This window comes from Lampetra fluviatilis, chromosome 3, assembly GCF_964198595.1.
Source record: "Lampetra fluviatilis chromosome 3, kcLamFluv1.1, whole genome shotgun sequence".
Lineage (NCBI taxonomy): Eukaryota > Metazoa > Chordata > Hyperoartia > Petromyzontiformes > Petromyzontidae > Lampetra > Lampetra fluviatilis.
The window spans coordinates 14,306,883-14,321,612 of NC_136277.1; positions in this window are offsets into that span (position 1 = coordinate 14,306,883).

Below are 14,730 nucleotides of genomic sequence, written 5' to 3' on the forward strand. Positions count from 1 at the left end.
CACACACAAATCACGAACCCCGGTCATGGTACAAAGAGCAGTTCAAGGAAAGCGGTCGGCCCGTTTTTTAACAGGCACATTAACCAGGTTTGTGGCGCAGTGGGCTTGATCAATACGGTTAAGTCTGAAACTTTTGAACAATTCGATGAACCTGTCAAAATAATTCATTGGGGAAGCCGCTGGGAGCTACGCGCTTTTAAAATCGATCTCGATTTAAAAAAAAAACTCATTTCGTTTGAACTGCCTTGTTTGTTGTCAAGCCCCCCCCCCACCGCATCTCCAATTTAGCACTGTTGGCTACGTACGGTGCAAAAGAAGTTCAACCGTACACACTCACCCAGAGAGCCATAGACTCGCACAGAGAGCCACAGACTCGCCCAGAGAGCCAGAGACTCGCGCAGAGAGCCATAGACTCGCGCAGAGAGCCACAGACTCGCGCAGAGAGCCACAGACTCGCGCAGAGAGCCACAGACTCGCGCAGAGAGCCACAGACTCGTGCAGAGAGCCGCAGACTCGCGCAGAGAGCCGCAGACTCGCGCAGAGAGCCACAGACTCGCGCAGAGAGCCGCAGACTCGCGCAGAGAGCCGCAGACTCGCGCAGAGAGCCGCAGACTCGCGCAGAGAGCCGCAGACTCGTGCAGAGAGCCACAGACTCGCCCAGAGAGCCAGAGACTCGCGCAGAGAGCCACAGACTCGTGCAGAGAGCCACAGACTCGCCCAGAGAGCCAGAGACTCGCGCAGAGAGCCAGAGACTCGTGCAGAGAGCCACAGACTCGCCCAGAGAGCCACAGACTCGCCCAGAGAGCCAGAGACTCGCGCAGAGAGCCAGAGACTCGCGCAGAGAGCCAGAGACTCGCGCAGAGAGCCACAGACTCGTGCAGAGAGCCGCAGACTCGCGCAGAGAGCCGCAGACTCGCGCAGAGAGCCATAGACTCGCGCAGAGAGCCGCAGACTCGCGCAGAGAGCCGCAGACTCGCGCAGAGAGCCGCAGACTCGCGCAGAGAGCCACAGACTCGTGCAGAGAGCCACAGACTCGTGCAGAGAGCCAGAGACTCGTGCAGAGAGCCAGAGACTCGTGCAGAGAGCCATAGACTCGTGCAGAGAGCCAGAGACTCGTGCAGAGAGCCACAGACTCGTGCAGAGAGCCACAGACTCGAGCAGAGAGACAGACTCGCGCAGAGCCGCAGACTCGCGCAGAGAGACACAGACTCGCGCAGAGAGCCGCAGACTCGCGCAGAGAGCCGCAGACTCGCGCAGAGAGACGCAGACTCGCGCAGAGAGACGCAGACTCGCGCAGAGAGCCGCAGACTCGCGCAGAGAGCCGCAGACTCGCGCAGAGAGCCGCAGACTCGCGCAGAGAGCCGCAGACTCGCGCAGAGAGCCGCAGACTCGCGCAGAGAGCCGCAGACTCGCGCAGAGAGCCGCAGACTCGCGCAGAGAGCCGCAGACTCGCGCAGAGAGCCGCAGACTCGCGCAGAGAGCCGCAGACTCGCGCAGAGAGCCGCAGACTCGCGCAGAGAGCCGCAGACTCGCGCAGAGAGCCGCAGACTCGCGCAGAGAGCCGCAGACTCGCGCAGAGAGCCGCAGACTCGCGCAGAGAGCCGCAGACTCGCGCAGAGAGCCGCAGACTCGCGCAGAGAGCCGCAGACTCGCGCAGAGAGCCGCAGACTCGCGCAGAGAGCCGCAGACTCGCGCAGAGAGCCGCAGACTCGCGCAGAGAGCCGCAGACTCGCGCAGAGAGCCGCAGACTCGCGCAGAGAGCCGCAGACTCGCGCAGAGAGCCGCAGACTCGCGCAGAGAGCCGCAGACTCGCGCAGAGAGCCGCAGACTCGCGCAGAGAGCCGCAGACTCGCGCAGAGAGCCGCAGACTCGCGCAGAGAGCCGCAGACTCGCGCAGAGAGCCGCAGACTCGCGCAGAGAGCCGCAGACTCGCGCAGAGAGCCGCAGACTCGCGCAGAGAGCCGCAGACTCGCGCAGAGAGACGCAGACTCGCGCAGAGAGACGCAGACTCGCGCAGAGAGCCGCAGACTCGCGCAGAGAGCCGCAGACTCGCGCAGAGAGCCGCAGACTCGTGCAGAGAGCCGCAGACTCGTGCAGAGAGCCAGAGACTCGCGCAGAGAGCCAGAGACTCGCGCAGAGAGCCACAGACTCGCGCAGAGAGCCACAGACTCGCGCAGAGAGCCGCAGACTCACGCAGAGAGCCACAGACTCGTGCAGAGAGCCACAGACTCGCGCAGAGAGACACAGACTCGTGCAGAGAGCCACAGACTCGCGCAGAGAGACACAGACTCGCGCAGAGAGCCGCAGACTCGTGCAGAGAGACACAGACTCGCGCAGAGAGCCACAGACTCGCGCAGAGAGACAGACTCGTGCAGAGAGACACAGACTCGTGCAGAGAGACACAGACTCGTGCAGAGAGACACAGACTCGTGCAGAGAGCCGCAGACTCGTGCAGAGAGACACAGACTCGTGCAGAGAGACACAGACTCGTGCAGAGAGACACAGACTCGCGCAGAGAGACACAGACTCGCGCAGAGAGCCACAGACTCGCGCAGAGAGACACAGACTCGTGCAGAGAGACACAGACTCGTACATAGACACAGACTCGTGCAGAGAGACACAGACTCGTGCAGAGAGACACAGACTCGTGCAGAGAGCCGCAGACTCGTGCAGAGAGACACAGACTCGTGCAGAGAGACACAGACTCGTGCAGAGAGACACAGACTCGCGCAGAGAGACACAGACTCGTGCAGAGAGCCGCAGACTCGTGCAGAGAGCCGCAGACTCGCGCAGAGAGCCACAGACTCGTGCAGAGAGCCGCAGACTCGTGCAGAGAGACACAGACTCGCGCAGAGAGCCACAGACTCGCGCAGAGAGACACAGACTCGCGCAGAGAGACACAGACTCGTGCAGAGAGACACAGACTCGCGCAGAGAGCCGCAGACTCGTGCAGAGAGCCACAGACTCGCGCAGAGAGCCACAGACTCGCGCAGAGAGCCGCAGACTCGTGCAGAGAGCCACAGACTCGTGCAGAGAGCCACAGACTCGCGCAGAGAGACACAGACTCGCGCAGAGAGACACAGACTCGTGCAGAGAGCCACAGACTCGCGCAGAGAGCCGCAGACTCGTGCAGAGAGACACAGACTCGTGCAGAGAGCCACAGACTCGCGCAGAGAGCCACAGACTCGCGCAGAGAGACACAGACTCGTGCAGAGAGACACAGACTCGTGCAGAGAGACACAGACTCGCGCAGAGAGACACAGACTCGCGCAGAGAGCCGCAGACTCGCGCAGAGAGACACAGACTCGCGCAGAGAGACACAGACTCGTGCAGAGAGACACAGACTCGTGCAGAGAGACGCAGACTCGTGCAGAGAGACGCAGACTCGCGCAGAGAGACACAGACTCGTGCAGAGAGACACAGACTCGTGCAGAGAGCCACAGACTCGCGGAGAGAGACACAGACTCGTGCAGAGAGCCACAGACTCGTGCAGAGAGACACAGACTCGTGCAGAGAGACACAGACTCGTGCAGAGAGACACAGACTCGCGCAGAGAGACACAGACTCACGCAGAGAGACACAGACTCGCGCAGAGAGACACAGACTCGCGCAGAGAGACACAGACTCGCGCAGAGAGACACAGACTCACGCAGAGAGACACAGACTCGCGCAGAGAGACACAGACTCGCGCAGAGAGAGACAGACTCGCGCAGAGAGACACAGACTCGTGCAGAGAGCCACAGACTCGTGCAGAGAGACACAGACTCGCGCAGAGAGACACAGACTCGTGCAGAGAGCCACAGACTCGTGCAGAGAGACACAGACTCGTGCAGAGAGCCACAGACTCGTGCAGAGAGACACAGACTCGTGCAGAGAGACACAGACTCGTGCAGAGAGCCACAGACTCGTGCAGAGAGACACAGACTCGCGCAGAGAGACACAGACTCGCGCAGAGAGACACAGACTCGTGCAGAGAGACACAGACTCGCGCAGAGAGCCACAGACTCGTGCAGAGAGACACAGACTCGCGCAGAGAGACACAGACTCGCGCAGAGAGCCACAGACTCGTGCAGAGAGACACAGACTCGTGCAGAGAGACACAGACTCGCGCAGAGAGACACAGACTCGCGCAGAGAGCCACAGACTCGCGCAGAGAGACACAGACTCGCGCAGAGAGACACAGACTCGCGCAGAGAGCCACAGACTCGTGCAGAGAGCCACAGACTCGTGCAGAGAGACACAGACTCGTGCAGAGAGCCACAGACTCGCGCAGAGAGCCACAGACTCGTGCAGAGAGCCACAGACTCGTGCAGAGAGCCACAGACTCGTGCAGAGAGACACAGACTCGCGCAGAGAGACACAGACTCGTGCAGAGAGACACAGACTCGTGCAGAGAGACACAGACTCGTGCAGAGAGCCACAGACTCGTGCAGAGAGCCACAGACTCGCGCAGAGAGCCACAGACTCGTGCAGAGAGACACAGACTCGTGCAGAGAGCCACAGACTCGCGCAGAGAGACACAGACTCGCGCAGAGAGCCACAGACTCGTGCAGAGAGCCACAGACTCGCGCAGAGAGCCACAGACTCGCGCAGAGAGCCACAGACTCGTGCAGAGAGACACAGACTCGTGCAGAGAGACACAGACTCGTGCAGAGAGACACAGACTCGTGCAGAGAGCCACAGACTCGTGCAGAGAGCCACAGACTCGTGCAGAGAGCCACAGACTCGTGCAGAGAGCCACAGACTCGCGCAGAGAGACACAGACTCGCGCAGAGAGACACAGACTCGCGCAGAGAGACACAGACTCGCGCAGAGAGACACAGACTCGCGCAGAGAGACACAGACTCGCGCAGAGAGACACAGACTCGTGCAGAGAGACACAGACTCGTGCAGAGAGACACAGACTCGTGCAGAGAGCCACAGACTCGCGCAGAGAGACACAGACTCGCGCAGAGAGACGCAGACTCGCGCAGAGAGACGCAGACTCGCGCAGAGAGACACAGACTCGCGCAGAGAGACACAGACTCGTGCAGAGAGACACAGACTCGTGCAGAGAGACACAGACTCGTGCAGAGAGCCGCAGACTCGCGCAGAGAGACACAGACTCGTGCAGAGAGACACAGACTCGTGCAGAGAGACACAGACTCGTGCAGAGAGACACAGACTCGTGCAGAGAGACACAGACTCGCGCAGAGAGACACAGACTCGCGCAGAGAGACACAGACTCGCGCAGAGAGACACAGACTCGCGCAGAGAGACACAGACTCGCGCAGAGAGACACAGACTCGCGCAGAGAGACACAGACTCGTGCAGAGAGACACAGACTCGTGCAGAGAGACACAGACTCGTGCAGAGAGACACAGACTCGTGCAGAGAGCCACAGACTCGTGCAGAGAGACACAGACTCGCGCAGAGAGACGCAGACTCGCGCAGAGAGACACAGACTCGCGCAGAGAGACACAGACTCGCGCAGAGAGACACAGACTCGTGCAGAGAGACACAGACTCGTGCAGAGAGACACAGACTCGTGCAGAGAGCCACAGACTCGCGCAGAGAGACACAGACTCGCGCAGAGAGACACAGACTCGCGCAGAGAGACACAGACTCGCGCAGAGAGACACAGACTCGCGCAGAGAGACACAGACTCGTGCAGAGAGACACAGACTCGCGCAGAGAGACACAGACTCGTGCAGAGAGACACAGACTCGCGCAGAGAGCCACAGACTCGCGCAGAGAGACACAGACTCGTGCAGAGAGACACAGACTCGTGCAGAGAGCCACAGACTCGTGCAGAGAGCCGCAGACTCGCGCAGAGAGACACAGACTCGCGCAGAGAGACACAGACTCGCGCAGAGAGACACAGACTCGTGCAGAGAGCCACGGACTCGCGTAGAGAGCCACAGACTCGCGCAGAGAGCCGCAGACTCGCGCAGAGAGCCATAGACTCGTGCAGAGAGCCACAGACTCGCCCAGAGAGCCAGAGACTCGTGCAGAGAGCCGCAGACTCGTGCAGAGAGCCAGAGACTCGCCCAGAGAGCCAGAGACTCGCGCAGAGAGCCATAGACTCGCGCAGAGAGCCGCAGACTCGCGCAGAGAGCCGCAGACTCGCGCAGAGAGCCGCAGACTCGCGCAGAGAGCCATAGACTCGTGCAGAGAGCCACAGACTCGCCCAGAGAGCCATAGACTCGTGCAGAGAGCCATAGACTCGTGCAGAGAGCCAGAGACTCGCCCAGAGAGCCAGAGACTCGCGCAGAGAGCCAGAGACTCGCGCAGAGAGCCGCAGACTCGCGCAGAGAGCCGCAGACTCGCGCAGAGAGCCGCAGACTCGCGCAGAGAGCCGCAGACTCGCGCAAAGAGCCGCAGACTCGCGCAGAGAGCCGCAGACTCGCGCAGAGAGCCATAGACTCGCGCAGAGAGCCGCAGACTCGTGCAGAGCCGCAGACTCGCGCAGAGAGCCATAGACTCGCGCAGAGAGCCGCAGACTCGCGCAGAGAGCCGCAGACTCGCGCAGAGAGCCGCAGACTCGTGCAGAGCCGCAGACTCGTGCAGAGCCGCAGACTCGCGCAGAGCCGCAGACTCGCGCAGAGAGCCGCAGACTCGTGCAGAGAGCCACAGACTCACGCAGAGAGCCGCAGACTCGTGCAGAGAGCCGCAGACTCGCGCAGAGAGCCGCAGACTCGTGCAGAGAGCCGCAGACTCGCGCAGAGAGCCGCAGACTCGCGCAGAGAGCCACAGACTCGCGCAGAGAGCCGCAGACTCGCGCAGAGAGCCACGGACTCGTGCAGAGCCACGGACTCGTGCAGAGAGCCACAGACTCGTGCAGAGAGCCACAGACTCGCGCAGAGAGCCACAGACTCGCGCAGAGAGCCACAGACTCGCGCAGAGAGCCACAGACTCGTGCAGAGAGCCACGGACTCGTGCAGAGAGCCACGGACTCGTGCAGAGAGCCGCAGACTCGTGCAGAGAGCCACAGACTCGTGCAGAGCCGCAGACTCGTGCAGAGAGCCGCAGACTCGCGCAGAGAGCCACAGACTCGTGCAGAGCCGCAGACTCGTGCAGAGAGCCGCAGACTCGCGCAGAGAGCCACAGACTCGTGCAGAGAGCCACGGACTCGTGCAGAGAGACACAGACTCGCGCAGAGAGCCACAGACTCGCGCAGAGAGACAGACTCGTGCAGAGAGACACAGACTCGTACATAGACACAGACTCGTGCAGAGAGACACAGACTCGTGCAGAGAGACACAGACTCGTGCAGAGAGCCGCAGACTCGTGCAGAGAGACACAGACTCGTGCAGAGAGACACAGACTCGTGCAGAGAGACACAGACTCGTGCAGAGAGACACAGACTCGCGCAGAGAGCCACAGACTCGCGCAGAGAGACACAGACTCGTGCAGAGAGACACAGACTCGTACATAGACACAGACTCGTGCAGAGAGACACAGACTCGTGCAGAGAGACACAGACTCGTGCAGAGAGCCGCAGACTCGTGCAGAGAGACACAGACTCGTGCAGAGAGACACAGACTCGTGCAGAGAGACACAGACTCGCGCAGAGAGACACAGACTCGTGCAGAGAGCCGCAGACTCGTGCAGAGAGCCGCAGACTCGCGCAGAGAGCCACAGACTCGTGCAGAGAGCCGCAGACTCGTGCAGAGAGCCGCAGACTCGTGCAGAGAGACACAGACTCGCGCAGAGAGCCACAGACTCGCGCAGAGAGACACAGACTCGCGCAGAGAGACACAGACTCGTGCAGAGAGACACAGACTCGCGCAGAGAGCCGCAGACTCGTGCAGAGAGCCACAGACTCGCGCAGAGAGCCACAGACTCGCGCAGAGAGCCGCAGACTCGTGCAGAGAGCCACAGACTCGTGCAGAGAGCCACAGACTCGCGCAGAGAGACACAGACTCGCGCAGAGAGACACAGACTCGTGCAGAGAGCCACAGACTCGCGCAGAGAGCCGCAGACTCGTGCAGAGAGACACAGACTCGTGCAGAGAGCCACAGACTCGCGCAGAGAGCCACAGACTCGCGCAGAGAGACACAGACTCGTGCAGAGAGACACAGACTCGTGCAGAGAGACACAGACTCGCGCAGAGAGACACAGACTCGTGCAGAGAGCCGCAGACTCGCGCAGAGAGACACAGACTCGCGCAGAGAGACACAGACTCGTGCAGAGAGACACAGACTCGTGCAGAGAGACGCAGACTCGTGCAGAGAGACGCAGACTCGCGCAGAGAGACACAGACTCGTGCAGAGAGACACAGACTCGTGCAGAGAGCCACAGACTCGCGGAGAGAGACACAGACTCGTGCAGAGAGCCACAGACTCGTGCAGAGAGACACAGACTCGTGCAGAGAGACACAGACTCGTGCAGAGAGACACAGACTCGCGCAGAGAGACACAGACTCACGCAGAGAGACACAGACTCGCGCAGAGAGACACAGACTCGCGCAGAGAGACACAGACTCGCGCAGAGAGACACAGACTCACGCAGAGAGACACAGACTCGCGCAGAGAGACACAGACTCGCGCAGAGAGAGACAGACTCGCGCAGAGAGACACAGACTCGTGCAGAGAGCCACAGACTCGTGCAGAGAGACACAGACTCGTGCAGAGAGCCACAGACTCGTGCAGAGAGACACAGACTCGTGCAGAGAGACACAGACTCGTGCAGAGAGCCACAGACTCGTGCAGAGAGACACAGACTCGCGCAGAGAGACACAGACTCGCGCAGAGAGCCACAGACTCGTGCAGAGAGCCACAGACTCGTGCAGAGAGACACAGACTCGTGCAGAGAGCCACAGACTCGCGCAGAGAGCCACAGACTCGTGCAGAGAGCCACAGACTCGTGCAGAGAGCCACAGACTCGTGCAGAGAGACACAGACTCGCGCAGAGAGACACAGACTCGTGCAGAGAGACACAGACTCGTGCAGAGAGACACAGACTCGTGCAGAGAGCCACAGACTCGTGCAGAGAGCCACAGACTCGCGCAGAGAGCCACAGACTCGTGCAGAGAGACACAGACTCGTGCAGAGAGCCACAGACTCGCGCAGAGAGACACAGACTCGCGCAGAGAGACACAGACTCGCGCAGAGAGCCACAGACTCGCGCAGAGAGCCACAGACTCGCGCAGAGAGCCACAGACTCGCGCAGAGAGCCACAGACTCGTGCAGAGAGACACAGACTCGTGCAGAGAGACACAGACTCGTGCAGAGAGACACAGACTCGTGCAGAGAGCCACAGACTCGTGCAGAGAGCCACAGACTCGTGCAGAGAGCCACAGACTCGTGCAGAGAGCCACAGACTCGCGCAGAGAGACACAGACTCGTGCAGAGAGCCACAGACTCGTGCAGAGAGACACAGACTCGTGCAGAGAGACACAGACTCGTGCAGAGAGACACAGACTCGTGCAGAGAGACACAGACTCGTGCAGAGAGACACAGACTCGTGCAGAGAGACACAGACTCGCGCAGAGAGACGCAGACTCGCGCAGAGAGACACAGACTCGTGCAGAGAGACACAGACTCGTGCAGAGAGCCACAGACTCGCGCAGAGAGACGCAGACTCGTGCAGAGAGCCGCAGACTCGCGCAGAGAGCCACAGACTCGCCCAGAGAGACACAGACTCGTGCAGAGAGACACAGACTCGCGCAGAGAGACACAGACTCGTGCAGAGAGACACAGACTCGTGCAGAGAGCCACAGACTCGCCCAGAGAGACACAGACTCGTGCAGAGAGACACAGACTCGCGCAGAGAGCCACAGACTCGTGCAGAGAGACGCAGACTCGTGCAGAGAGCCGCAGACTCGCGCAGAGAGACACAGACTCGTGCAGAGAGACACAGACTCGTGCAGAGAGACACAGACTCGTGCAGAGAGACACAGACTCGTGCAGAGAGACACAGACTCGCGCAGAGAGACACAGACTCGCGCAGAGAGACACAGACTCGCGCAGAGAGACACAGACTCGCGCAGAGAGACACAGACTCGCGCAGAGAGACACAGACTCGCGCAGAGAGACACAGACTCGCGCAGAGAGACACAGACTCGCGCAGAGAGACACAGACTCGTGCAGAGAGACACAGACTCGTGCAGAGAGACACAGACTCGCGCAGAGAGCCACAGACTCGCGCAGAGAGACACAGACTCGCGCAGAGAGACGCAGACTCGCGCAGAGAGACACAGACTCGTGCAGAGAGACACAGACTCGTGCAGAGAGACACAGACTCGTGCAGAGAGACACAGACTCGTGCAGAGAGACACAGACTCGCGCAGAGAGACACAGACTCGCGCAGAGAGACACAGACTCGCGCAGAGAGACACAGACTCGCGCAGAGAGACACAGACTCGCGCAGAGAGACACAGACTCGCGCAGAGAGACACAGACTCGTGCAGAGAGACACAGACTCGTGCAGAGAGACACAGACTCGTGCAGAGAGACACAGACTCGTGCAGAGAGCCACAGACTCGTGCAGAGAGACACAGACTCGCGCAGAGAGACGCAGACTCGCGCAGAGAGACACAGACTCGCGCAGAGAGACACAGACTCGCGCAGAGAGACACAGACTCGTGCAGAGAGACACAGACTCGTGCAGAGAGACACAGACTCGTGCAGAGAGCCACAGACTCGCGCAGAGAGACACAGACTCGCGCAGAGAGACACAGACTCGCGCAGAGAGACACAGACTCGCGCAGAGAGACACAGACTCGCGCAGAGAGACACAGACTCGTGCAGAGAGACACAGACTCGCGCAGAGAGACACAGACTCGTGCAGAGAGACACAGACTCGCGCAGAGAGCCACAGACTCGCGCAGAGAGACACAGACTCGTGCAGAGAGACACAGACTCGTGCAGAGAGCCACAGACTCGTGCAGAGAGCCGCAGACTCGCGCAGAGAGACACAGACTCGCGCAGAGAGACACAGACTCGCGCAGAGAGACACAGACTCGTGCAGAGAGCCACGGACTCGCGTAGAGAGCCACAGACTCGCGCAGAGAGCCGCAGACTCGCGCAGAGAGCCATAGACTCGTGCAGAGAGCCACAGACTCGCCCAGAGAGCCAGAGACTCGTGCAGAGAGCCGCAGACTCGTGCAGAGAGCCAGAGACTCGCCCAGAGAGCCAGAGACTCGCGCAGAGAGCCATAGACTCGCGCAGAGAGCCGCAGACTCGCGCAGAGAGCCGCAGACTCGCGCAGAGAGCCGCAGACTCGCGCAGAGAGCCATAGACTCGTGCAGAGAGCCACAGACTCGCCCAGAGAGCCATAGACTCGTGCAGAGAGCCATAGACTCGTGCAGAGAGCCAGAGACTCGCCCAGAGAGCCAGAGACTCGCGCAGAGAGCCAGAGACTCGCGCAGAGAGCCGCAGACTCGCGCAGAGAGCCGCAGACTCGCGCAGAGAGCCGCAGACTCGCGCAGAGAGCCGCAGACTCGCGCAGAGAGCCGCAGACTCGCGCAGAGAGCCGCAGACTCGCGCAGAGAGCCATAGACTCGCGCAGAGAGCCGCAGACTCGTGCAGAGCCGCAGACTCGCGCAGAGAGCCATAGACTCGCGCAGAGAGCCGCAGACTCGCGCAGAGAGCCGCAGACTCGCGCAGAGAGCCGCAGACTCGTGCAGAGCCGCAGACTCGTGCAGAGCCGCAGACTCGCGCAGAGCCGCAGACTCGCGCAGAGAGCCGCAGACTCGTGCAGAGAGCCACAGACTCACGCAGAGAGCCGCAGACTCGTGCAGAGAGCCGCAGACTCGCGCAGAGAGCCGCAGACTCGTGCAGAGAGCCGCAGACTCGCGCAGAGAGCCGCAGACTCGCGCAGAGAGCCACAGACTCGCGCAGAGAGCCGCAGACTCGCGCAGAGAGCCACGGACTCGTGCAGAGCCACGGACTCGTGCAGAGAGCCACAGACTCGTGCAGAGAGCCACAGACTCGCGCAGAGAGCCACAGACTCGCGCAGAGAGCCACAGACTCGCGCAGAGAGCCACAGACTCGTGCAGAGAGCCACGGACTCGTGCAGAGAGCCACGGACTCGTGCAGAGAGCCGCAGACTCGTGCAGAGAGCCACAGACTCGTGCAGAGCCGCAGACTCGTGCAGAGAGCCGCAGACTCGCGCAGAGAGCCACAGACTCGTGCAGAGCCGCAGACTCGTGCAGAGAGCCGCAGACTCGCGCAGAGAGCCACAGACTCGTGCAGAGAGCCACGGACTCGTGCAGAGAGCCATGGACTCGTGCAGAGAGCCACGGACTCGTGCAGAGAGCCGCAGACTCGTGCAGAGAGCCGCAGACTCGTGCAGAGAGCCGCAGACTCGTGCAGAGAGCCACAGACTCGTGCAGAGCCACAGACTCGTGCAGAGAGCCACAGACTCGTGCAGAGAGCCGCAGACTCGTGCAGAGAGCCATAGACTCGCGCAGAGAGCCACAGACTCGTGCAGAGAGCCACAGACTCCTGCAGAGAGCCACAGACTCGTGCAGAGAGCCACAGACTCGCGCAGAGAGCCAGAGACTCGCGCAGAGAGCCGCAGACTCGCACAGAGAGACGCAGACTCACGCAGAGAGCCGCAGACTCGCGCAGAGAGACACAGACTCGTGCAGAGAGCCACAGACTCGCGCAGAGAGCCGCAGACTCACGCAGAGAGCCGCAGACTCGTGCAGAGAGCCACGGACTCGCGTAGAGAGCCACAGACTCGCACAGAGAGCCGCAGACTCGTGCAGAGAGCCACGGACTCGCGTAGAGAGCCACAGACTCGCACAGAGAGCCGCGGACTCGCGTAGAGAGCCGCAGACTCGTGCAGAGAGCCACAGACTCGCGCAGAGAGCCGCAGACTCGTGCAGAGAGCCACGGACTCGCGTAGAGAGCCACAGACTCGCGCAGAGAGCCACAGACTCGCGCAGAGAGCCGCAGACTCGTGCAGAGAGCCGCAGACTCGTGCAGAGAGCCACGGACTCGCGTAGAGAGCCACAGACTCGCGCAGAGAGCCATAGACTCGTGCAGAGAGCCACAGACTCGCACAGAGAGCCACAGACTCGTGCAGAGAGCCGCAGACTCGCGCAGAGAGCCATAGACTCGTGCAGAGAGCCATAGACTCGCACAGAGAGCCACAGACTCGTGCAGAGAGCCGCAGACTCGCGCAGAGAGCCATAGACTCGTGCAGAGAGCCATAGTTTGCCCTTCTCCTACACCTCCGATGACCACGGTTGGCTACGTACGGTGCGAAATATGTTCAACGTACACACATATTTCAAGTATTTTTCCCTTGGAATGATTGCGGCAAGAGTAGTGCACGGTGCGGCAGGGGGGGAGCCAAGTGGCCGGAGGGGTGTAATTTAAAAAACGCATTCCATGAACGGCGCACGAAATCGTGTTCGGCGAGTTTTATTCTTCTTCTTAAGCGGCTGGACTACGACGGCTGCCGCTGTTGTTGACGGTCCCAGCGCCGCTACGACACAGCAGACCAGGTTCAACCCCTGGCGATGGAGTCTACGGACACGTTTAACTTCTCGCGCCACCGTACCGTAGCCAACCGTGATAGCCGGAGGTGCCGCGGGTGGTTGAGGGGGGAGGACGTCAAAACGAAAAAGACGCAAAAAAAAGCAGTTTGGGAAGAAATGAGTTTCCAATCTCGATTTGAAGTCACAGAGCTCCCCAGTTGCTTCCTAATACGGCGGGGCTCCTTTGACTTGCGAACGAGTTGGTTTCCACAGGTCTTTTCGCAAGTCCAACTTTTACTCCCTGTCGATTCAAAATGGGTTTTACTGCGTGTACACGAAATACGGGGGAATGGCTTTAAGTTGTATAATCTCCTGCAGATGTAGATGCCACTGGTTCATGTTCTGCAGATGTAGATGTCACTGGTTCATGTTCTGCGCATGTAGATGTCACTGGTTCATGTTCTGCAGATGTAGATGCCACTGGTTCATGTTCTGCAGATGTAGATGTCACTGGTTCATGTTCTGCGCATGTAGATGTCACTGGTTCATATTCTGCAGATGTAGATGCCACTGGTTCATGTTCTGCAGATGTAGATGCCACCACCGCCATCAATTGCCCGGCGGTTGAGCACGGTCACAACAGGCAACTGGGATGTACGGACCAGGTTTGTTCGTATCTCAAGTAGAGTGTTCGTAAGTGGAGGACAGTCCCTGTATCGGAAGGCTACAGACATGCAGTGTTGGCCATAACATGGGGGGGTGGGGGGAGGAGGGTGGAGTCCCCTACCCACCTCCCCCCCCCTAGGTCGACTCAGCCCAAAAGATTACCGCGGTGTAGGCAGCGAGGAGAAACACGCGCAGAGCTGGGCCCTGCACAAACGGGCAGCATGCTACCACCACCACCACAACCGCCCCCACCACCGCCCCCACCACCACCACAACCGCCCCCACCACCGCCCCCACCGCCACCACAACCGCCCCCACCGCCACCACAACCGCCCCCACCGCCACCACAACCGCCCCCACCGCCACCACAACCGCCCCCACCGCCACCACAACCGCCCCCACCGCCACCACAACCGCCCCCACCACAACCGCCCCCACCACCACCACAAACGCCCCCACCACCACCACAACCGCCCCCACCACCACCACCACCGCCCCCACCACCACAACCGCCCCCACCACCACCACAACCGCCCCCACCACCACCACAAACGCCCCCACCACCACCACAACCGCCCCCACCACCACAACCGCCCCCACCACCACCACAACCGCCCCCACCACCACCACCACCGCCCCCACCACCACAA